Source organism: Pristiophorus japonicus, chromosome 24 (assembly GCF_044704955.1).
Source record: "Pristiophorus japonicus isolate sPriJap1 chromosome 24, sPriJap1.hap1, whole genome shotgun sequence".
Taxonomy (NCBI): Eukaryota; Metazoa; Chordata; class Chondrichthyes; family Pristiophoridae; genus Pristiophorus; species Pristiophorus japonicus.
In genome coordinates this window covers 20,679,498-20,703,870 of record NC_092000.1, presented here as the reverse complement: position 1 = coordinate 20,703,870, position 24,373 = coordinate 20,679,498, and the positions used below count along the sequence as shown (strand labels likewise).

General features: G+C 47.6%; 1 pseudogene; it reads left to right on the top strand.

The window, feature by feature from the left end:
* The first annotated feature begins 20,839 nt into the window (after positions 1-20,839).
* Positions 20,840-21,042, top strand: LOC139238035 (U2 spliceosomal RNA; annotated as a pseudogene).
* The last annotated feature ends 3,331 nt before the right edge of the window (positions 21,043-24,373 follow it).

The window sequence follows — 24,373 nt, the reverse complement described above, 5'->3', positions numbered from 1 at the left end:
TCACAGTCTAAGGATAAGGGGTAAGCCATTTAGGACCGAGATGCGGAGGAACTTCTTCACCCAGAGAGTGGTGAACCTGTGGAATTCTCTACCACAGAAAGTTGTTGAGGCCAATTCACTAAATATATTCAAAAAGGAGTTAGATGAAGTCCTTACTGCTAGGGGGATCAAGGGGTATGGCGAGAAAGCAGGAATGGGGTACTGAAGTTGAATGTTCAGCCATGAACTCATTGAATGGCGGTGCAGGCTAGAAGGGCCGAATGGCCTACTCCTGCACCTATTTTCTATGTTTCTATGTTTCTATGACAAGTTCCTGTTGGAGCCATCTTGCGTAATATGTTTGTTAGTGATGTCGTAAAGAATATTTCACATCCATATCTACCCTATCGAATCCTTTTAACCTTTTAAACACCTCGATCAGATCACCCCTCAATCTTCTACATTCAACAGCAGCAACTTACATTTATATAGTGCCTTTAATGTAGTAAAACATCCCAAGGCGCTTCACAGGAGCGAAATCAGGTTAAATTTGACACCGAGCCACCTGAGGCAATATTAGGACAGGTAAGAGATAGCTTTTAAGGAGCCTCTAATAGGAGGAGGGAGAGGTAGAGAGGCAGAGGGGTTGAGGGAGGGAATTCCAGAGCTTAGGGCTCACTAAGGGAATACAAGCATAGATTATGCAGCCTGTCCTTAGAGGGAGTGCAACAAAGGTTCGCTAGACTGGTTCCTGGGATGAGGGATTGCCCTATGAGGAGAGGTTGAGTAGACTAGGCCTATATTCCGTAGAATTTAGAAGAATGAGAGTTGATCTAATTGAAAGATATAAAATTCTTAAGGGGCTCGACTGGGTTTATGCTGAGAAAATGTTTCCCCCTGGCTGGGGAGTCTAGAACACGGGGTCACAGTCTCAGAATAAGGTGTCGGCCATTTAAGACTGAGATGAGGAGAAATTTCATCACTCAAAGGGTGGTGAATCTTTGGAGTTTTCTACCTCAGAGGGCTGTGGAAGCTCAGTCGTTGAGTATATTCAAGACTAAGGTCGATAAATTTTAGGGAACTAAGAGAATTAAGGGATATTGGGATAGTGGGGGAAGGTGACGTTGAGATAGAAGTTCAGCCATGTTGAATGATGGAGCAGGCTCGAAGGGTCAAATGGCCTACTCCTGCCCCTATTTCTTACGTTCTTATATTCTTCCTTATTTTCTCATCCTTGTTTTCAAATCCCTCCATGGCCCTCGCCCCCTCCCTATCTCTGTAATCTCCTCCAGCCCCACAACCCCCCTGAGATGTCTGCGCTCCTCGAATTCTGCCCTTTTGAGCATCCCTGATTATAATCGCTCCACCATTGGTGGCCGTGCCTTCTGTTGCCTGGGCCCCAAGCTCTGGAACACCCTGCCCAAACCTCTCTGCCTCTATTTCCTTCTTCAAGACGCTCTTTAAAACACACCTCTTTGATAAAATCCCTTGGTCCCCGCGTTAATTTCTACTTATGCGGCTCGGTGTAAAATTTTTGATCTCGTAACATTCCTGTGAAGCGCCTTGCGGTGTTTCACTACGTTAAATGCAAGTTGTCATTGTTGCGTCCTCATAATTTGACCCTCTAATCCCAGGTATCGGCCTTCCCTCGGAACAGTTGGAGACTCCCTCCTCCCACAGCCCAGCCTTCAGGATCACTACATAGCTCTTTCTATTTCCAGCGCCTTGGGGTTTGCCGTGCAGGGAGCTTTACTGAGCGGATAATGTGAAAAAGCGCTGGAAAAGTGATTGATGGGAATGAGTCGAGAGCCTCTGCTGATACGCTGCGCTGTTTGTGACCTCGCGTTCTCCTCAATGCTTCTGTACGGGTGGCATTTTTGTGAACGATATTAATCCTCACTCTCCATCACAGCGCTGCCAAGCAAATGAGTGTCAAACACAGGATTTGTGCAGCAGAATCTGACAGTACAGCTGATCCTGGGCGTCTTTGATACACTGTTTGATGGAGTTGGTGCAGGCGAGCTGTAGAATTCAGTGTCTGGTCGAATGTTTTCGAGAGGGAATGTTCTAAGCCCTACGCTAACTGTACTGTATTTGCTTCATGGGCTGTTTGCTTAAGAATTCATAGCAGCACGTTGTTATTAAGAATTAGTTGGTTTGTTAGAAAAGGGTTTAACAATCACACTCCACAGTATTGGTTCATCCACCAGGCTCATAACCACCTGCCTCATCGTGGGTCCCCCGAACCCAACTGGCCGGGGTTTTATAGAGACATGTGAACATCACGTGACTGGCGAAGCCACTCCCAATTCAACAGCTCTACAACTATTTTAATTAAACCATGAAGCTGAATGTCCCCTGATTAAGTGGACACTAGAACCAGCAAATTGGCAAATAAAACTTTGCGAACCTTAAACGGTCAAATAAAATTTGGTTGCCGGGGGTGATGATGCACTCCAGCCCCTCCGGCGCTTGCCTCTCGCGGAAGGCCGCGAGTGTACCGGTGGACACCGTGTGCTCCATCTCCAGGGACACCCTGGCTCGAACGTAGCTGCAAAAGAGAGGCAGGCAGTCGGGCTGAACGACCCCCTCAACAGCTCGACACTCTTTTGTGGAAAACAAAAGTAAACATTAAATCAAGTGCCCCCTAATCTGGGGGACACTCCAACACTTGTCAAGGCCCTTTTTTTTTTGTAATCTTTGCGGGAGGGTTTTTTGGGCACTATAACACACATATATATATATTATATATATATATATACACAAGTACCCCCTATAAAAGGGGAGGAGGACGCTAAAACCGGCAGTAAAACAAATTAACCTTTAAAACATATAAAATCAAATTAAAATTTGGTTGCCGGGGGTGATGATGCACTCCAGCCCCTCCGGCGCCCACTTCTCGCTCATCAGTGTCGGTTTAGACAATACTCATGCAATGGATGTTTGAAAGTGGGGCATCTTCGCAGGATGTGTCCACAACGGAGCAAGTGTGGTGCGGCTCACCACCTGGTTGACGAGGACCAGTTCAGTGATGGCCCGGATACGCAACCCAAGGAGGAAGTGAATGGACTGTATTCGTTCCTGAGCAAGAGCCAGCCGATAGTCGTTAATGTGGAGCTGAATGGCGTGCCTGTATCAATGGAGCTGGACACGGGTGCGAGCCAGTTGATAATGAGCCAAAGGACATTCGACAAGCTGTGGGACACTAAGGCTGCGAAACCGAAGCTGAGTCCAGTCAATGCCAGGTTGCGTACTTACACTAAGGAACTCATACTGGTGCTCAGTAGTGCAGCAATCGAGGTGTCATATGACGGTGTGGTTCACGAGCTACCATTATGGATCATCCCAGGTAGTGGTCAATGCTGTTCGGCAGGAATTGGCTCGAGAAAATCAAGCTGAACTGGTGTCAAGATGTTGTCCTCGGTAGATGATACTTCGTGTGCTCAAGTATTGAAAATGTTTCCTTCTTTGTTTGAACCAGGCATTGGTAATTTTACGGGAGCCAAGGTGCAGATTCACCTGGACTCCAATGCAAGGCCTGTCTACCACAAACCTCGGTCTGTTCCGTACATGATGAGGGAGAAGTTTGAAATTGAGCTTGACAGACTCCAACGTGAAGGGATCATATCACCGGTCGAGTTTAATGAGTGGGCTAGTCCCATTGTTCCTGTGTTGAAGAATGATGGCACTGTCAGGATTTGTGGTGACTACAAGGTTATGATTAACCGATTTTCGAAACAGGATCAGTATCCGTTACCGAAGGCTGATGACCTGTTCACCATGCTAGCTGGTGGAAAGTCGTTCACGAAACTAGATCTGAAGTTTGCCTATATGACCCAGGAGTTTGTCGACACTTCGAAGAAACTCATCTGCATCAACACCCATAAAGGACTGTTCGTCTACAACAGGTGTACTTTTGGGATTTGTTCGGCTGCAGCCATATTTCAGAGGAATATGGAGAGTTTACTGAAGTCCATTCCTAGAACTGTTGTGTTTCAAGATGACATTCTGGTCACAGGTCACGGCACTGCTGAACATCTGAACAATCTTGAAGAAGTCCTACAGCGTCTGGACAAAGTGGGACTCAGGCTGAAACACTCGAAGTGTGTATTCATGAAGTCGAATTTCTTGGGAGGAAGATTGCTGCTGATGGCATCAGGCCTACTGATTCGAAAACCGAGGCCATCAAAAATGAACCCAGACCTTAGAATGTGACAGAGCTGCGTTCGTTCCTTGGGCTACTTAACTACTTTGGTAATTTCTTACCCAGATTGAGCACTTTACGAGAGCCACTGCATGTGTTACTAAGAAAAGGCGACAACTGGGTCTGGGGTGCATCTCAAGATAGAGCTTTTGAGAAAGCCAAGAATCTGCTTTGTTCAAACAAGTTGCTTGTTCATTATGATCCATGTCAGCATCTTGTATTGGCCTATGATGCTTCATCATATAGGGTTGGCTGCGTACTCCAACAAGCAAATGAATTGGGTAAGCTACAACCTGTTGCATATGCTTCGAGAAGTCTGTCTAAAGCGGAAAGAGCTTACAGTATGGTAGAAAAAGAAGCTTTGGCCTGTATGGGGTAAAAAAAATGCACCAGTATCTGTTTGGTCTTCGTTTTGAACTAGAAACGGATCACAAGCCACTCATTTCATTGTTTGCGGAAAACAAAGGTATTAATATCAATGCATCGTCCCGCATTCAAAGGTGGGTGCTGACAGTGTCTGCCTATGATTACGTCATTCGTCATAGACCTGGTACTGAGAATTGTGCCGATGCACTGAGTCGTCTGCCCTTACCTACAACTGAGATGGAGATGCCTCAACCTGCAGATCTACTGTTAGTAATGGATGCTTTTGAGAGTGAAGGATCCCCTGTCACTGCTCAACAAGTTAGTATCTGGACCAGCCATGACCCTATTTTATCAGTTTTGAAATGGTTTGTACTCAGTAGTGATTGGTCTGCCATTCCTATGGAGATGCGTGAAGAGACCAAACCTTACAACCGTTGCAAGGATGAGCTGTCCATTCATTCAAACTGCTTACTCTGGGGTAATCGTGGAATCATGCCGAAGAAAGGTAGAGAAAAATTTGTACGTGCACTTCATAGCACTCATCCTGTTATTGTCATGATGAAGTCCATTGCTAGGTCTCATGTATGGTGGCCTGGAATTGACTCTGATCTGGAATCATGCATGCATCAGTGCAATATTGCATGTGGCTAAGTAAAGTACCAGCGGAATCTCCGCTGAGTCTTTGGTCGTGGCCATCCAAACCATGGTCGAGGATCCACATTGATTTTGCGGGCCGTTCTTAGGAAAGCTATTTTTTGTAGTAGTAGATGCATATTCTAAGTGGATAGAGTGTGTTATTATGTCATCCAGCACGTCTACAGCTACCATTGAGAGCCTTTGTATCATGTTTGCCACTCATGGTTTGCCTGACATTGTTAAGAGCGACAACAGACCTTGTTTCACAAATCTTGAGTTCCAGGAGTTCATGAAACTCAATGGCATCAGACATGTGAGACTAGCTCCATTCAAGCCTGCTTCTAATGGTCAAGCAGAGCATGCCATTCAAACAATAAGCAAAGTATGAAACGTGTATCTCAGGACTCACTTCAGAGACGGTTGTCATGTACATTGCTTAGTTACAGGTCAAGACCTCATACGCTTACTGGGGTTCCTCCTGCGAAATTACTGATGAAGAGAAATCTCAAGACCAGGCTTTCTCTTGTACATCATGATTTGAATGATCGTATTGAAAACAGACGTCAAAATCAGCAATGGTGTCATGATCGAGTTGTCGTGTCAGGTGACATCTCGGTCAACGATCCGGTTTATGGTCAAGGTCCAAAGTGGATCACCAGCATTGTTACAACCAAGGAGGGTAATAGAGTGTTTATTGTCATGCTCAAGAATGGGCAAATATGCAGCAAACACCTTGACCAGGTTAAACTGCGGCACACAGATGAACTGGAACTGAGTGAGGAAGATGCAGTCAGTGACCAACCAACCATTGTTCACTCATCAGAGGACTCTGCTGACATTACTGACTCTGAACCTTCAGTCTCCTCTGTGGTCATGACCACTCCCATCAGATCGGCTACTCAGCCCTCAGTCTCAACGGACTCAGAATGCTCGCCCAGAGCCAAAGCTGAACTGAGACGATCAACTCGTGAGAGGAAAGCCCCAGACCGTCTTAATTTGTAAAAAGGCTGTTGTTAAGATTTTAAAAGGGGGATGTTGTTATGTATGAGTGCTTGGGGCTCACCAGACACCAGAGGGCGCCGCGGTCGGAGGTCATCGGGCTGTACGCATGTGGCATGTGTGCTTGGTCACCTGTATATCTTTCTCACGCAGGCTGGAATGAAGATGGATCAGGTTGCAGCTGAGTGAGTTTAAGTAACCAGACTCTTGAGTCATTACACCCACAGCCCCCCAAGATGTCTGCGCTCCTCAAATTCTGCTCTCTTGAGCATCCCTGATTATAATCAACCATTGGTGGCCGTGCCTTCTGTTGCCTGGGCCCCAAGCTCTGGAACTCCCTCCCTAAACCTCTCCACCTCTCTACCTCTCTTTCCTCTTTTAAGATGCTCCTTCAAACCTACCTCTTTGACCAAGCTTTTGGTCACCTGCGCTAATTTCTCCTTATGTGGCTTGATGTCTAATTTTTTGTCTGAAGCTCTCCTGTGAAGCTCCTTGGGATATTTTACTACATTAAAGCTGCGCTGTCAGATCTGACAGACTGCTCTCCGAATTATTGCTCCATGTCGCTCAGACCGCGTGGCCTCCTCACGAAGAGGTGCGAGACCCAAAATAGATCTCCAACAACCTAAAAACTGCCCCATTGAAGTATATCTCAGCTCTCAACCAATTGAAAGAAAGAAATATTGTTTTGTGGAAGTTAAGTCGACTATTGGCTTCGTCGAATTACTTTCCAGTCGAAGGAAGGAAGGGAAGGAAAGGAAGGGAAGGGAAGGGAAGGGAAGGGGAGGGAAGGGAAGGGGAGGGAAGGGAAGGAGGGAAGGAGGGAAGGGAAGGGAAGGGAAGGGCAGGGAAGGGAAGGGACGGGAAGAGAAGGGAAGGGAAGGAAAGGAGGGAAGGGGAGGGGAGGGAAGGGAAGGGAAGGGAAGGGGAGGGAAGGAAAGGAGGGAAGGAGGGAAGGGAAGGAAGGGAAGGGAAGGGAAGGGGAGAGAAGGAAAGGAGGGAAGGAGGGAAGGGAAGAGAAGGGGAGGGAAGAAAAGGAGGGAAGGAGAGAAAGAGGGAAGGGAAGGAGGGAAGGGAAGGGAAGGGGGGAAAGAGGGAAGGGAAGAGAAAGGAAGGAGGGAAAGAGGGAAGGAAGGGAAGGAAGGAAAGAAAGAAAGAAAGAAAGAAACCTACCTTGGAAGCCATTCGGTCAAGTCATTCGGGGATGGGCATTAGACGCCAGCAATGCCCACATCCCAAGAATGATTTTAAAAAACAGGGCCTATGTATTGATCTATTGAAAAACATGTAGAATCCAGAACAATGAGGGAAGCTGCCTCCGCACATCCTGGTGTGTGACCCCCCACGCCACACTCCCTGACCCCAACCCTCATCATCGAGTCTCTGAGACTCTGCACATCCTGGTGTGTGACCCCCCTGACTCCCTGACCCCAACCCTCATCATCGAGTCTCTGAGACTCCGCACATCCTGGTGTGTTTCCCCCCACGCCACACTCCCTGACCCCAACCCTCATCATCGAGTCTCTGAGACTCTGCACATCCTGGTGTGTGACCCCCCACGCCACACTCCCTGACCCCAACCCTCATCATCGAGTCTCTGAGACTCCGCACATCCTGGTGTGTGACCCCCCTGACTCCCTGACCCCAACCCTCATCATCGAGTCTCTGAGACTCTGCACATCCTGGTGTGTTCCCCCCCACGCCACACTCCCTGACCCCAACCCTCATCACCCCCTTGGTCCACAGTCATCCGAGATACTTCGAAGCGGGAGAGGCCGAGGGGGTAACTGAAATTTGTATAATTGTTGTTGGACGCGACGGAGATCCTGGGAGGGAGAACGAGCTGGATGGCAGCAGGTGGTGCTGGGAAAAGTTATATCGATCTTAAGCCACATAAATAATTCAGAGTATAAGTGTAACAGATGAGCGACCAAACCTCAAAGTATAAACTAGACTTTCTTTTTTTTTAAAACCCTTACCCTCGCTGGGGATTAAAACACAGTCGGTAACCAATGAAGCTTGGTATTAAATTGTATTAGTGAACAGACCCGTGCAGTTTGTAATGAAATCAGTCACTGAGGAACTCGTAGAAAGCAGACTATTAAACCTTGGCTGATGGCACTGTCATTGTGCTTGTGGAAAGTGCGTGCATCTCTTGCTTCTTGCTGCTTAATAGAATGGAACAGGATGAACAAAACAGCCAGGCTGCTAATTGTTTTAATTCATTACGCTGACGTAAGTCATTATTAGTCCATCTTGTGGTGTCCCTGAATCTTGATGGGAGCTATTTATGAAGACTCTCTAATCTTCGCACTAATGCTTACACCAGCGACTGGAGTGAATGGGAAATGGTGCCGCAAGCTCCTGTTAAAAATAAAAGAAAGACTGAGAAACATAGAAACATAGAAAATAGGAGCAGGAGTAGGCCATTCGGCCCTTCGAGCCTGCACCACCATTTAATCCGATCATGGCTGATCATTCCCTCAATACCCCTTTCCTGCATTCTCTCCATACCCCTTGATCCCCTTAGCCGTAAGGGCCATATCTAACTCCCTCTTGAATATAAAGGCAGACATTGATGCGGAGATTCAGCATCGCCTCCAGTGCACCAGCGCAGCCTTTGGCTGCCTGCGGAAAAGAGTGTTTGAAGACCAGGCCCTCAAATTTACCACCAAGCTCATGGTCTATAGGGCTGTAGTAATACCCGCCCTCCCGTATGGGTCTGAGGCATGGACAATGTACAGAAGGCACCTCAAGTCACTGGAGATATATCACCAATGATGTCTCCGCAAGATCCTGCAAATCCCCTGGGAGGACAGGCACACCAACATCAGTGTCCTCGACCAGGCTAACATCCCCAGTATTGAAGCACTGACCACACTCGATCAGCTTCGCTGGGCAAGCCACATAGTACGCATGCCAATACGAGATTCCCTAAGCAAATAGAAACATAGAAACATAGAAACATAGAAAATAGGTGCAGGAGTAGGCCATTTGGCCCTTTGAGCCTGCACCACCATTCAATAAGATCATGGCTGATCATTCCCTCAGTATCCCTTTCCTGCTTTCTCTCCATACTCCTTGATCCCCTTAGCCGTAAGGGCCATATCTAACTCCCTCTTGAATATTTCCAGTGAACTGGCATCAACAACTCTCTGCGGCAGAGAATTCCACAGGTTAACAACTCTCTGAGTGAAGAAGTTTCACCTCATCTCAGTCCTAAATGGCCTACCCCTTATCCTAAGACTGTGTCCCATGGTTCTGGACTTCCCCAACATCAGGAACATTCTACCCGCATCTAACCTGTCCCGTCCTGTCAGAATCTTGCATTTATATAGCACCTTACATGACCACCGGACATCTCGAAGCGCTTTACAGCTGATGAGGTATTTTTGGAGTGCAGGCACTGTTGTAATGTGGGAAACACGGCAGCCAACTTGCGCACGGCAAACAGCAATGTGATAATGAGCAGATAATCTGTTTTTATTATATTGATTGAGGGATAAATATTGGCCCAGGACACCGGGGGAGAACTCCCCTGCTTTTCTTTGAAATGGTGCCATGGAACCTTTTACATCCACCTGAGAGGACAGACGGGGCCTCGGTTTTAACCTTTCATCCGAAAGACGGCACTCCCTCAGCACTGCACTGGGAGTGTCAGCCTGGATTTATGTGCTCAAGTCTCTGGAGTGGGACTTGAACCCACAACCTTCTGACTCAGAGGCGATTAGCACCTGTTATCGGGAGGTGCTAAACTCCCCCCTCGTCCCCACACTTTGCACTGTGTCAGCCGTGGCTCAGTGGGCTGTGAGTTCAAGTCCCACTCCAGGGATTCCAGCACAAAAATCCAGGCTGACACTCCAGTGCAGTGCTGAGGGAGTGCTGCCCTGTTGGAGGTGCCGTCTTTCAGGTGAGACGTTAAACCGAGACCCCGTCTTCTCTCTCAGGTGGACGTAAAAGATCCCATGGCACTTTTTCAAAGAAGAGCAGGGGAGTTCTCCACGGTGTCCTGGCCAATATTTATCCCTCAATCAACATCAGTGAAACAGATTATCAGTTCATTGTCACATTGCTGTTTGTGGGAGCTTGCTGTGTACAAATTGGCTGCTGCAATTGCTACATTACAACAGTCACGAAACTCCTAAAGTACTTCATTGGCTGTAAATGCCTGAGGTTGTGAAAGGCGCTATAGAAATTAACATAGAAACATAGAAAGTTACAGCGCAGAAGGAGGCCATTTCGGCCCATCGTGTCCGCGCTGGCCAGCAAAGAGCCACACGGCCCTTGGTCAGCAGCCCTGAAGGTTACATATAAACCTATGAACAATGAACAATGACGGAAAGGTAAACATAGAAACATAGAAAATAGGTGCAGGAGTAGGCCATTCGTCCCTTCGAGCCTGCACCGCCATTCAATAAGATCATGGCTGATCATTCCCTCAGTACCCCTTTCCTTCTTTCTCTCCATACCCCTTGATCCCCTTAACCATAAGGGCCATATCTAACTCCCTCTTGAATATATCCAATAAACTGGCATCAACAACTCTCTGCGGCAGGGAATTCCATAGGTTAACAACTCTCTGAGTGAAGAAGTTTCTCCTCATCTCAGTCCTAACTGGCCTACCCCTTATCCTAAGACTATGTCCCCTGGTTCTGTACTTCCCCAACATCAGGAACATTCCTCCCGCATCTAAACTGTCCAGTCCCGTCAGAATCTTATACGTTTCTATGAGATCCCCTCTCATCCTTCTAAACTCCAGTGAATAAAGGCCCAGTTGATCCAGTCTCTCCTCATATGACAGTCCAGCCATCCCTGGAATCTGGTGAACCTTCGCTGCACTCCCTCAATAGCAAGAACGTCCTTCCTCAGATTAGGAGACCAAAACTGAACACAATATTACAGGTGAGGCCTCACTAAGGCCCTGTACAACTGCAGTAAGACCTCCTTGCTCCTATACGCAAATCCTCTAGTAAAGAGCACCCAGCCCAACCAGTCCACCCCACACAACTGCGATACCCCTTAAACTGAAACATTCTACACTCCACCCCAACCGGAGCCATGTGATCTCTTTCCTTGAGAACCCTCGAAACGAACTTTGAGCCCAATAAAGACTAAAGTGAAACAGCGAAAGGAGGCTTATGATAAATATTAGTCTCACAGTACAGTGGAGAATCAAGCTGAATATCGAAAGTGCCAAAGTGAAGTGAAAAAGGAAATAAGAGGGGCAAAGAGAGTGAAGAGTAGATTAGTAGGTAACATAAAAGGGAACACTAAAGTATTTATATAAACATATAAATAGTCAAAGGAAGGGTGGGGCCGATTGGGGACCAAAAAGGTGAAATTTGCAAAGGGCATAGTTGAGGTACTGAACGAGTACTTCACTAAAGAGGATGCTGCCAATTTCACAGTAAAGCAGGAGGTAGGGGAGACCTTGGTGAGGATAAAAATAGGTAAAGAGCAGCTACTTAAAAGATAGGCAGTTCTCAAAGTAGAAGTCACCCGGTCTGAATGGACTGAATCCGAGGTTACTGAGGGAAGGAAGTAAGGGTGGAAATTGCAGAGGCTCTGGCCACATGCTTCCAATCCTCCTTAGATATGGAGTGGTGCCAGAGGGCTGGAGGATGGTAAATGTAACTGTGATGTATTTTTACGACATCACTAACAAACACACTCTGCAAGATGGCTCTTAACACAGAACCTGTCATCATGTGACCTTGCCACATGATCCTTGATTATTGTAGTTACATCCGTAGTTGCAGTACATCAGCAGTCCACTAGGGGGAAGCTCTATTGCAGTCACACACCTGTTTCAAAACGAGCAGAGGGTTAAATTTCCCTCATTACAACAGTGACTGCACTCCAAAATACTTCATTGGCTGTAAAGCGCTTTGAGACGTCCAGTGGTCGTAAAAGGTGCTATAGAAATGCAAGTCTGTCTTTCTGTCTTTTAAAATCCCGGCAACTACAGGCCAGTCAGCTTAACGTCGGTGGTGGGGCAACTCTTAGAAACAATAATCTGAGATAAAATTAATTGTCACTTGGAAAAATATGGGTTAATAATTGAAAGCCAAGACAGGTTTGATAAAGGCAAATCATGTATAACTAACCTGTTTGAAGTTCTTTGAAGTAACGGAGAGGCTTGATGAGGGTAGTGTGGTTAATGTTGTGTTTATGGAATTTTAAAAAGTGTTTGATCAAGCACCATGTAATAGGTGTGTTAGCAAAATTGAAGCCATGGGATTAAAGGGGCAGTGGCAGCATGGAGACAGAATTGGCTAAGAGACAGAAAGCAAAGAGTAGTGAGTAGTTGTTTTTCAGACTGGAGGAAATTGTACAGTGACGTTCCTCAGGGTCGGAATTAGGACCACTGCTCTTTTTGATATATATTAATAAGAACAAAAGAACATAAGAAATAGGAGCAGGAGTAGGCCATACTGCCCCTCGAGCCTGCACCACCATTTAATCCGATCATGGCTGATCATTCCCTCAATACCCCTTTCCTGCTTTCTCTCCATACCCCTTGATCCCCTTAGCCGTAAGGGCCATATCTAACTCCCTCTTGAATATAAAGGCAGACATTGATGCGGAGATTCAGCATCGCCTCCAGTGCGCCAGCGCAGCCTTTGGCTGCCTGCGGAAAAGAGTGTTTGAAGACCAGGCCCTCAAATTTACCACCAAGCTCATGGTCTATAGGGCTGTAGTAATACCCGCCCTCCCGTATGGGTCTGACGCATGGACAATGTACAGAAGGCACCTCAAGTCGCTGGAGATATATCACCAACGATGTCTCCGCAAGATCCTGCAAATCCCCTGGGAGGACAGGCACACCAACATCAGTGTCCTCGACCAGGCTAACATCCCCAGTATTGAAGCACTGACCACACTCGATCAGCTTCGCTGGGCAAGCCACATAGTACGCATGCCAATACGAGATTCCCTAAGCAAATAGAAACATAGAAACATAGAAACATAGAAAATAGGTGCAGGAGTAGGCCATTTGGCCCTTTGAGCCTGCACCACCATTCAATAAGATCATGGCTGATCATTCCCTCAGTATCCCTTTCCTGCTTTCTCTCCATACTCCTTGATCCCCTTAGCCGTAAGGGCCATATCTAACTCCCTCTTGAATATTTCCAGTGAACTGGCATCAACAACTCTCTGCGGCAGAGAATTCCACAGGTTAACAACTCTCTGAGTGAAGAAGTTTCACCTCATCTCAGTCCTAAATGGCCTACCCCTTATCCTAAGACTGTGTCCCATGGTTCTGGACTTCCCCAACATCAGGAACATTCTACCCGCATCTAACCTGTCCCGTCCTGTCAGAATCTTGCATTTATATAGCACCTTACATGACCACCGGACATCTCGAAGCGCTTTACAGCTGATGAGGTATTTTTGGAGTGCAGGCACTGTTGTAATGTGGGAAACACGGCAGCCAACTTGCGCACGGCAAACAGCAATGTGATAATGAGCAGATAATCTGTTTTTATTATATTGATTGAGGGATAAATATTGGCCCAGGACACCGGGGGAGAACTCCCCTGCTTTTCTTTGAAATGGTGCCATGGAACCTTTTACATCCACCTGAGAGGACAGACGGGGCCTCGGTTTTAACCTTTCATCCGAAAGACGGCACTCCCTCAGCACTGCACTGGGAGTGTCAGCCTGGATTTATGTGCTCAAGTCTCTGGAGTGGGACTTGAACCCACAACCTTCTGACTCAGAGGCGATTAGCACCTGTTATCGGGAGGTGCTAAACTCCCCCCTCGTCCCCACACTTTGCACTGTGTCAGCCGTGGCTCAGTGGGCTGTGAGTTCAAGTCCCACTCCAGGGATTCCAGCACAAAAATCCAGGCTGACACTCCAGTGCAGTGCTGAGGGAGTGCTGCCCTGTTGGAGGTGCCGTCTTTCAGGTGAGACGTTAAACCGAGACCCCGTCTTCTCTCTCAGGTGGACGTAAAAGATCCCATGGCACTTTTTCAAAGAAGAGCAGGGGAGTTCTCCACGGTGTCCTGGCCAATATTTATCCCTCAATCAACATCAGTGAAACAGATTATCAGTTCATTGTCACATTGCTGTTTGTGGGAGCTTGCTGTGCACAAATTGGCTGCTGCAATTGCTACATTACAACAGTCACGAAACTCCTAAAGTACTTCATTGGCTGTAAATGCCTGAGGTTGTGAAAGGCGCTATAGAAATGAACATAGAAACATAGAAAGTTACAGCGCAGAAGGAGGCCATTTCGGCCCATCGTGTCCGCGCTGGCCGGCAAAGAGCCACACGGCCCTTGGTCAGCAGCCCTGAAGGTTACATATAAACCTATGAACAATGAACAATGACGGAAAGGTAAACATATAAACATAGAAAATAGGTGCAGGAGTAGGCCATTCGTCCCTTCGAGCCTGCACCGCCATTCAATAAGATCATGGCTGATCATTCCCTCAGTACCCCTTTCCTGCTTTCTCTCCATACCCCTTGATCCCCTTAACCATAAGGGCCATATCTAACTCCCTTTTGAATATATCCAATAAACTGGCATCAACAACTCTCTGCGGCAGGGAATTCCATAGGTTAACAACTCTCTGAGTGAAGAAGTTTCTCCTCATCTCAGTCCTAACTGGCCTACCCCTTATCCTAAGACTATGTCCCCTGGTTCTGTACTTCCCCAACATCAGGAACATTCCTCCCGCATCTAACCTGTCCAGTCCCGTCAGAATCTTATACGTTTCTATGAGATCCCCTCTCATCCTTCTAAACTCCAGTGAATAAAGGCCCAGTTGATCCAGTCTCTCCTCATATGACAGTCCAGCCATCCCTGGAATCTGATGAACCTTCGGCTGCACTCCCTCAATAGCAAGAACGTCCTTCCTCAGATTAGGAGACCAAAACTGAACACAATATTACAGGTGAGGCCTCACTAAGGCCCTGTACAACTGCAGTAAGACCTCCCTGCTCCTATACGCAAATCCTCTAGTAAAGAGCACCCAGCCCAACCAGTCCACCCCACACAACTGCGATACCCCTTAAACTGAAACATTCTACACTCCACCCCAACCGGAGCCATGTGATCTCTTTCCTTCTTTCTTCACCCGCTCACATTTTGTACTTTGGTAACCTTTCTCTGATCCCCTCCCCCCACCCGGTTGACGCTCTGCTCTGCACGGCTCGGGAGAACGGCGACGGCTCGCTCACCATTAGCGGCCAGGCCGCGGCGACGGGTCGAAGGGGCCACCACGCGGGAGGCCGCGGAGGGTGACTAAAGCGGTGCGGGAGGTGAAGTGAAACAGGAAATCGTGATCAGGCGACGACACCCCTTGGGTTTGAAAAACCCCGCAGGTTGTGGAAGGCTGGGGGCCAGTGAGGGTTCCACAGCTTCGAGGTGGAGGGAAAGAATGGGCCAGAGCAGGAGGCGCTGCGGTGAGCCTTGATCTCAACGTGGTGAAAATGCGAGGAGGAGGACCCTGTTGGGCGGGGGTCGTTGGAGCACCCCCAGAACAGGTGATGGAAGTTCTGAGGAGCTCGGACCATAGTTGCGGTTCATTTCGGCCCATCGTGTCCACGCCGGTCGACAAAGAGCCACACGGCCTTCGGTCAGCAGCCCTGAAGGTTACATATGAACAATGGCGGAAAGATAAAAAGCACCCAGCCCAACCAGTCGAATTAAACTCGCATTACGTGAGCAATCGCTGGTGGATAATAGGACCAAGAGGACACAAATTTAAGTTGTATAAGGCTAGATCTAGGTTAGATGTCAGGAGGTGGTTCTTTCCCCAGAGAATAGTAGACCTCTGGAATAAGCTGCCCCCTCATGTGGTACATGCAGACTCACTGAATTCCTTCAAGTGAAAGCTGGATTTGTTTCTGTCTGCGGCGGAGATCGCCTCCTACACACGGCAGGTACTGCAGGGAATTTAATGGCCAGAGTGCTCTCCTGGTCTAGTTTCGATCGCCTAGGTGGGTCGGAGAGGAATTTCCCAGATTTACTTTTCCCAAATTGGCCTGGGTTTTGAATCTGTATATTTTGCCTCCCCCAGGAGGTCACATGGTTTCGGGTGGGGTGGCGTGTATATGCTCTGATGCACAAGGTGTCGCAATTGTGCAGGACAGGCTGGATGGAGCAGAGGGTCTTTACCTGTCCGTCATTGTTCGTATGTTCCCATATACGTAACAGATGCGTTTAGCGAAGCTGTCCCCAACCGCAAAGGCGCGCACCCAAGCAGTACGGGAGCATGGCGGTTATGTTGCTGGTTTAGTACTCCAGGGACATGAGTTCAAATCCCACCACGGCAGCTGGGGAATTTAAATTCAGTCAATAAATCTGGAACAAAAAGCTCAGGACCCAAAATTCGGGGACGGCTACCGCGGACTTCGGGCGGGCGATCGACAAAATCGATTTAAGCGGTGTGCACTTGCGCCGGGAACGGCGCAGTGAAGCGGCTGCAAAGGAAGATTTCCAGCAGTGAGCTCTGCAGCGTGCGGGCCACCGGAAAGGCACCAGCACAGCAAGATTCACCGAGAAATAGGCAGGAATTTTCCCGGCAGTGTCCCCCCGCGAGGTTTTAGATGCGGTGCTCGAACGCGACACCGCTGGGGCCCTTTGGTGGGTAAATAGTTTTCTTACTTATTTGTGTTTTTATTTCGTTTTCCAGCATCCGCAATATTTATCTTTTGATATAGTTTTATTAATTATTAACGTTTTTATTTCATTTTCCAGCATCCGCAGTATTTAGCTTTTCACATAAATTTATTAATTATAATGAAGCAGGCTTGAGGGGACGAGTGGCACGTTCCCATGGACTAAAGATATGGGGGGAGAAATTTGGTTGGATAACGCCCCTCACGAGGGGTGCTACAGGGTCGCTAAAGGGTTTGTAGCAGCAAGCGTCGGTACTCGCGCCGCTCGGCAAATTCCGTGTAGCCGGTACCGGTGACGCTGAGGAGCATCGCCCGGGAGCGCTGTGCTGATGTGCAACACCCCCGCGATCGACACGGAAGCAACATCTGGTTTGCGCTGCACCCGAGGCGCCCCCTAGTGGCCCCGCCGGAGAAAGCTGTCCCGGGGTGCTAATGGGAAGGAATGATTGCATCAGGTAAGTGTGAGTGATATATATTTTTTTTGCGACTTAGATTTATTTGGAATGAGTAATGTATCGGCAATATTTTTTATGCTTTTTGTCCCGATTTTGTTTTCTTGCAGGGAGACCTCTCTTCGGGCGCTACGAAGCCGGCTCTTTAGCGCGGGATATTCAGTTGCTCAGCCGGCCTCGCGCCCTAGGCGTGGTACGCCTCCCTTAGCGCTCCGCTCAGGGCGCAAACGCTGAATCTTTCTGGGCCCGGCGCTAAAAATTTAGCGACTGCCTGACATTTGCGCCTTGAGAACCCTCGAAACGAACTTTGAGCCCAATAAAGACTAAAGTGAAACAGCGAAAGGAGGCTTATGATAAATATTAGTCTCACAGTGCAGTGGAGAATAATGCTGAATATCGAAAGTGCCAAAGTGAAGTGAAAAAGGAAATAAGAGGGGCAAAGAGAGTGAAGAATAGATTAGTAGGTAACATAAAAGGGAACACTAAAGTATTTATATAAACATATAAATAGTCAAAGCAAGGGTGGGGCCGATTGGGGACCAAAAAGGTGAAATTTGCAAAGGGCATAGTTGAGGTACTGAACGAGTACTTCACTAAAGAGAATGCTGCCAATGTCACAGTAAAGCAGGAGGTAGGGGAGACCTTGGTGAGGATAAAAATAGGTAAAGAGCAGCTACTTAAAAGATAGGCAGTTCTCAAAGTAGAAGTCACCCGGTTTGAATGGACTGAATCCGAGGTTACTGAGGGAAGGAAGTAAGGGTGGAAATTGCAGAGGCTCTGGCCACATGCTTCCAATCCTCCTTAGATATGGAGTGGTGCCAGAGGGCTGGAGGATGGTAAATGTAACTGTGATGTATTTTTACGACATCACTAACAAACACACTCTGCAAGATGGCTCTTAACACAGAACCTGTCATCATGTGACCTTGCCACATGATCCTTGATTATTGTAGTTACATCCGTAGTTGCAGTACATCAGCAGTCCACTAGGGGGAAGCTCTATTGCAGTCACACACCTGTTTCAAAACGAGCAGAGGGTTAAATTTCCCTCATTACAACAGTGACTGCACTCCAAAATACTTCATTGGCTGTAAAGCGCTTTGAGACGTCCGGTGGTCGTAAAAGGTGCTATAGAAATGCAAGTCTGTCTTTCTGTCTTTTAAAATCCCGGCAACTACAGGCCAGTCAGCTTAACGTCGGTGGTGGGGCAACTCTTAGAAACAATAATCTGAGATAAAATTAATTGTCACTTGGAAAAATATGGGTTAATAATTGAAAGCCAAGACAGGTTTGATAAAGGCAAATCATGTATAACTAACCTGTTTGAAGTTCTTTGAAGTAACGGAGAGGCTTGATGAGGGTAGTGTGGTTAATGTTGTGTTTATGGAATTTTAAAAAGTGTTTGATCAAGCACCATGTAATAGGTGTGTTAGCAAAATTGAAGCCATGGGATTAAAGGGGCAGTGGCAGCATGGAGACAGAATTGGCTAAGAGACAGAAAGCAAAGAGTAGTGAGTAGTTGTTTTTCAGACTGGAGGAAATTGTACAGTGACGTTCCTCAGGGTCGGAATTAGGACCACTGCTCTTTTTGATATATATTAATAAGAACAAAAGAACATAAGAAATAGGAGCAGGAGTAGGCCATACTGCCCCTCGAGCCTGCTCCACCATTTAATAAGATCATGGCTGATCCGATCATGGACTCAGATCCACTTCCCTCCATGCTCCCCATAACCCTTTAATCACTTTTCAGTTAAAACACTGCCTATTTCTGTCTTAAATTTATTCAATGACCCAGCTTCCACAGCTCTCTGAGGCAGTGAATTCCACAGAGTTACAACCCTCTGAGAGAAGAAATTTCTCCTCATCTCAGTTTTAAATGGGCGTCCCCTTATTCTAAGTTTATGCCCTCTAGTTCTAGTCTCCCACATCAGTGGAAACATCCTCTCTGCATCCAACTTGTCAAGCCCCCTCATCATCTTATATGTTTTGATAAGATCATCTCTCATTCTTCTGAATTCCAACAAGTAGAGACCCAACCTACTCAACCTTTCCTCATAAGTCAACCCCCTCATCTCCGGAATCAACCTAGTGAACCTTCTCTGAACTGCCTCCAAAGCAAGTATATCCTTTCGTAAATATGGAAACCAAAACTGCACGCAGTATTCCAGGTGTGGCCTCACCAATACCCTGTAGAGCTGTATCATTTGAAATTTGCGGATCACATGGAACTTGGAAATGCAGCAAAACAGTGTGGATGATTATATAGGTTGAACCTCCCTTATCCAGAACTCCCTTATCCGGAACCACCCCTCGTCCAGAACCATTCCCGCCACCGGGTGGCGCATGCGCAGGGAGAATATCTGCTTAGAGGGTAGGTCACAGTGTCAGCTGTGGCTCAGTGGGTAACACACTTGTTTCTGAGTCAAGTTCCACACCAGGGACTTGAGTGCAAAATCTAGGCTGACACTCCCAGTGCAATGCTGAGGGAGTGCTGCACTGTCTAGGGGTGCTGTCTTTTGCTCGCTCAGGTGGATGTAAAAGATCGCATGGCACTATCTTGAAGATGAGCAGTGGAGTTATCCCTGGTGTCCTGACCAATATTTATCCCCCAATCAACATAACAAAATCAGATTATCTGGTCATTACGCAAATTGGCTGCCGCGTTTCCCACATTGCAACAGTGACTACACTCCAAAAGTACTTCATTGGCTGTAAAGCACTTTGAGACGTCTGGTGGCCGTGAAAGGCGCTATATAAATGGAACTCTTTCTTTCTTTCTTTCGGCACTTCTCAGATATTAGATGTCAGGATCCCTTCATTGAGCCAGAAATGGTGTCGGGAGGGAACAGTGAGCGGGGGGAGATGCCAGACAGCGGGAAGCATCAACTGTCAGGGCTAGATTTTCCTATCATTTCTCGGCGGTACGGCTGTTTTTTCCGCCCGGCCAAAGTTTCCCCCCTAAGTTTTTTCATGGTCTCGCCCACGTCTGAACACGCATGCCGGGACAAAACTGCCCATGTGCACCGGCGAGAGAATCGCCGGGGCGTAAGTTTGGCTTCAACGGAAGCCCGTCCAGATCGCCGAGGGAACCGCCCCGTGAAAGCTGCTTAAACCGGGCGGTCGTTGAGCACTCTGCAAAGAAAGGTAAGTTAAAGGTTCTTTATTTACTTTTTTAAATTTTAAAACGGCGATTAGGTATAAAAGTGTCATGGGAGTGCGTTTTACGTTTTTATTAAATTTTTAATTGAAATTTTTAAAATGTTTTCCCCCCTCCCTAGGCCCAACCGCAGCCTCGTACTAAATTTTAAATACTGACCATCCATCCCGTTAAGAACCGCCCATTTTACTAAGTTTCCATTTAACCGCCGAGAAAACCGGCGACAATGAAGGTGCAATGCCCATTTTCTCGCCGGGCGATTAGTTTTAATTAGTTTAAATATGAAAGTGGAAATTCGCACCAGCGTTACTCACCAAACGTTAGCAGTTCTTCTCGGCGGGCAATCGGAGCTCATAGGAAAGTCTAGCCCTCAGTAATTGTTTTCGGGAAATTAAGACATCAACAACAATCACTTCTCGGCCTTTCGGCTAAGATCATGCGCAACTGACCTGACAGGGGAGTAACCATGACCAGAAAGTGGTTCTCCCTGGATCAGGAAGGTGGTTCTCCTATCCTTTTTGGAAATAGGAGGTGGGTGGGTGGGGCCTGACCCATCCACCTCCATGGCACAAACCTGGTATTGCAGTACTTCCAGGAACGGTGCAGTAGCTCTAGGCCTTTTGGCTAAGAGCATTGGCGCAGAGTGATCCTTGATGTGTGCAAGGTGACCTCTGGCGTTTGTAATCTGACAAGATAATCTGACAAAGAATTGGAAAGATTGGCAATGAATAAATAAAAAAAATTTTAAAAAATCAACAACAATCTGCATTTCTATAGCTCCTTTAGCATGTCAAAACGTCCCAAGGTGCTTCACAGGAGTATTACCGAACAAAATTTGACACTGAGCCACATAAGGAGAAATTAGGGCCGCTGACCAAAAGCTTGGTCAAAGAGGTAGGTTTTAAGGAGCGTCTTAAAGGAGGAAAGGGAGGTGGAGAGTTTTAGGGAGGGAATTCCAGAGCTTAGGGCCCAGGCAGCTGAAGGCACGGCCACCGATGGTTGAGTGAGTAAAATCGGGGATGGACAAGAGGGCAGAATTGGAGGAGCGCAGAGTTTTCGGAGGTTTGCTGGGCTGGAGGAGTTCACAGAGATAAGGAGGGGCGAGGCCATGGAGGGATTTGTAAACAAGGATGAGACTGTCAAACTATGAGGGGCCTGGATAGAGTGGATAGGAAGGACTTATTTCCCTTTGGCAGAGGGGTCAACAACCAGAGGGCACAGATTTAAAGTAATTGGTAGGAAGTTTAGAGGGGGTTTGAGGGGAAATTTCTTCACCCAGAGGGTGGTGGGGGTCTGGAACTCACTGCCTGAAAGGGTGGTAGAGGTAGAAACCCTCACCACATTTAAGAAGTACTTGGACGTGCACTTGAAGTGCCGTAACCTACAGGGCTACGGACCTGGGATTAGGCCGGATAGCTCTTTGTCGGCCGGCGCGGACATGATGGGCCAAAATGGCCTCCTTCCGTGCTGTAAATCCCTACGAATCTATGATAAGATGAAAGGCTCTGTCACTGCATGTCACCAGACTGACAGCAATGAAGACTCGAACAATGCAAATCTCCACCAATTACAAATTAATGTAATATTGAACGGAGATGTAATTAACTGAAGGGATTATATTTTTATATCAACAGTTTAATTTTCCCAAGTACACGAAACAAAGCAGAGCAGAAAATTTGCTAACAAAATGATTCTAAACTTGATGGGGGCGGGGGAGGTGGGTGGGGGCTTGTATGTAACTTACAGCTCGGAGGCTTAACTTAATGTGGAATAAATTGAACATAGTTGAATTGCCCAATTCAATCACTTCGCAACCTGAGAGCTGAGGCTCTGCTGCCCCCTGCTGATCAGCACTGGAAGCTGTGCCAAGATTCGTTAGTTCACCTTTTTTAATTCACCCAGAAAGGATCAGAGGTCTTTAAGATTATGAAAGGGTTCGATGGGTAGACGTAGAGGGGATGTTTTCACTTGTGGGCGAGACTAGAACTAGGCCCCGTAAATATGAGATAGTCACCAATAAATCCAATGGGGAATTCAGGAGAAACATCTTTACCCAGAGGGTGGTTAGAACGTAGAACTTGCTACCACAGGGAGTGATTGAAATGAGTAGCACAGATGCATTTAAGGGGACGCTCGATAAATACATGAGGGAGAGATTGACCCATCCACCTCCACGGATGTGTGTGGGGGGCCTGACCCATCCACCTCCATGGCACGAACCTGGTATTGCAGTACTTCCAGGAACGGTGCAGTGGCTCTCGGCCTTTTGGCTAAGAGCATTGGCGCAGAGTGATCCTTGATGTGTGCAAGGTGACCTCTGGCGTTTGTGATCTGACAAAGAATTGGAAAGATTGGCTACGAAAAAAAAAAAAAAAAAAAAAATCTGTTCTTACCAGTTTAATATCCCCTATGGGGACCAAATATTGAATTGATTTTTGGAACAGGGGCTTGCCCCGTCCACTCCACGCACCGACCTGATATTGCAGTATATCCAGGAACGGTGCAGCTTCCCCTCTCGGCCTTTTGGCTAAGATCAAGTGTAAATAGCGCAAAGGGATCTTTGGCGCTGGAGTTGATCGGACAAGAATGACGACCAAAAAAAACATGAGGGAGAGAGAAAGGTTATGTTGATGGGGTCAGATGAGGAGGGGTGAGAGGAGGCTCGTGTGGAGCATAAACACCGGCACGGACCTGTTGGGCTGAATGGGCTATTTCTGCGCTGTAATTACTTCGGGCTGGATTTTCGGTGTTCTGCCGCCCCGTTTAGTGCCCAAGAGGGTCGGCAATGGCGGCGGTAAGCACTTCCGGGCGGGCTTCCAGCGCCCCGCCGGGACATTCGGTGCCGGTTTCGATGGGACGCGGAGCAGTACCGTCCGGGAGAGGCGAGCCGGTGTACAACGCTCCTGATTGCGACACCGGCTCGATTTATGGCTGTCACGCAACCCGTAGTGCCCCCTAGTGGGACCGTCTGTGGAAGTGGGCGGTTCAAACCATAGCGACCGCAGTGAGGTCAGTAATGGCCACCTCAGGTAAGTGGGTTTTATTTTGCGATTTATGTTGTGGTGGCGTGAGTTATTTATTAGGAATGTTTTTGGTGTTTTTTTTAAAGGTTTCTTTCGCCCCCCCCCCCCCCCCCCCGCAGGCCTCCCTTAGGGCGCTCCGAGGCCGACTGTTTAGCTCGGGATTTTTGCATGCTCAGCTGGCCTAGCACCCTAAGAGCGGTGTGTAACGCCTCCCTTAGCGTTCCGCCCCCCCACTCAGGGCCCAGCTGACGAATTTTGCTGAATGAAGCGCAAACTGTTCCCAGGCGCAAACTTTACCGCCCCGCCGCCATTACCGCCCAAAATGAGCAGAACCGAAAATCTAGCCCTTTGTAAGGTCGCACTGAGGAGTGGTGACACACTGGCTGATTTTTCGCTCTCTGAACCCAGTCACAGTTGGGCTAAGGCCAGCTAGATTCAGATCCCAACCACACAGCACATTGACATAAGAACATTTACTGCCCTTGTTCAACATACCCCTGTCACTGTCTCTATCTAAGAAAAAAGTCTTGCATTTATATCACACCTTTCACAACCCCAGGGCATCCCAAAGTGCGTTACAGCACATTAAGTACTTTTGAAGTATTGTAATATAGGAAATGCGGCAGCCAATTTTCCACAAAAGCAATAATGTGATAATGAGTAGATAAAAATGGGTTTTTATTTCGGGATCTTGGTTGAGGGATAAATATTGGCCAGCACACCAGGGAAAACTCCCCTGCTCTTCTTCGAAGCAGTGCCATGGGATCTTTTACGTCCACCTGAGAGAGCAGACGGAGCCTCGGTTTAACGTCTCATCCGAAAGACGGCACCTCCGGCAGTGCGGCACTCCCTCAGCACTGCACTGGGAGCGTCAGCCTAAATTTTGAGTTCGATTCTGCTCTCTCAGGTGGACATAAAA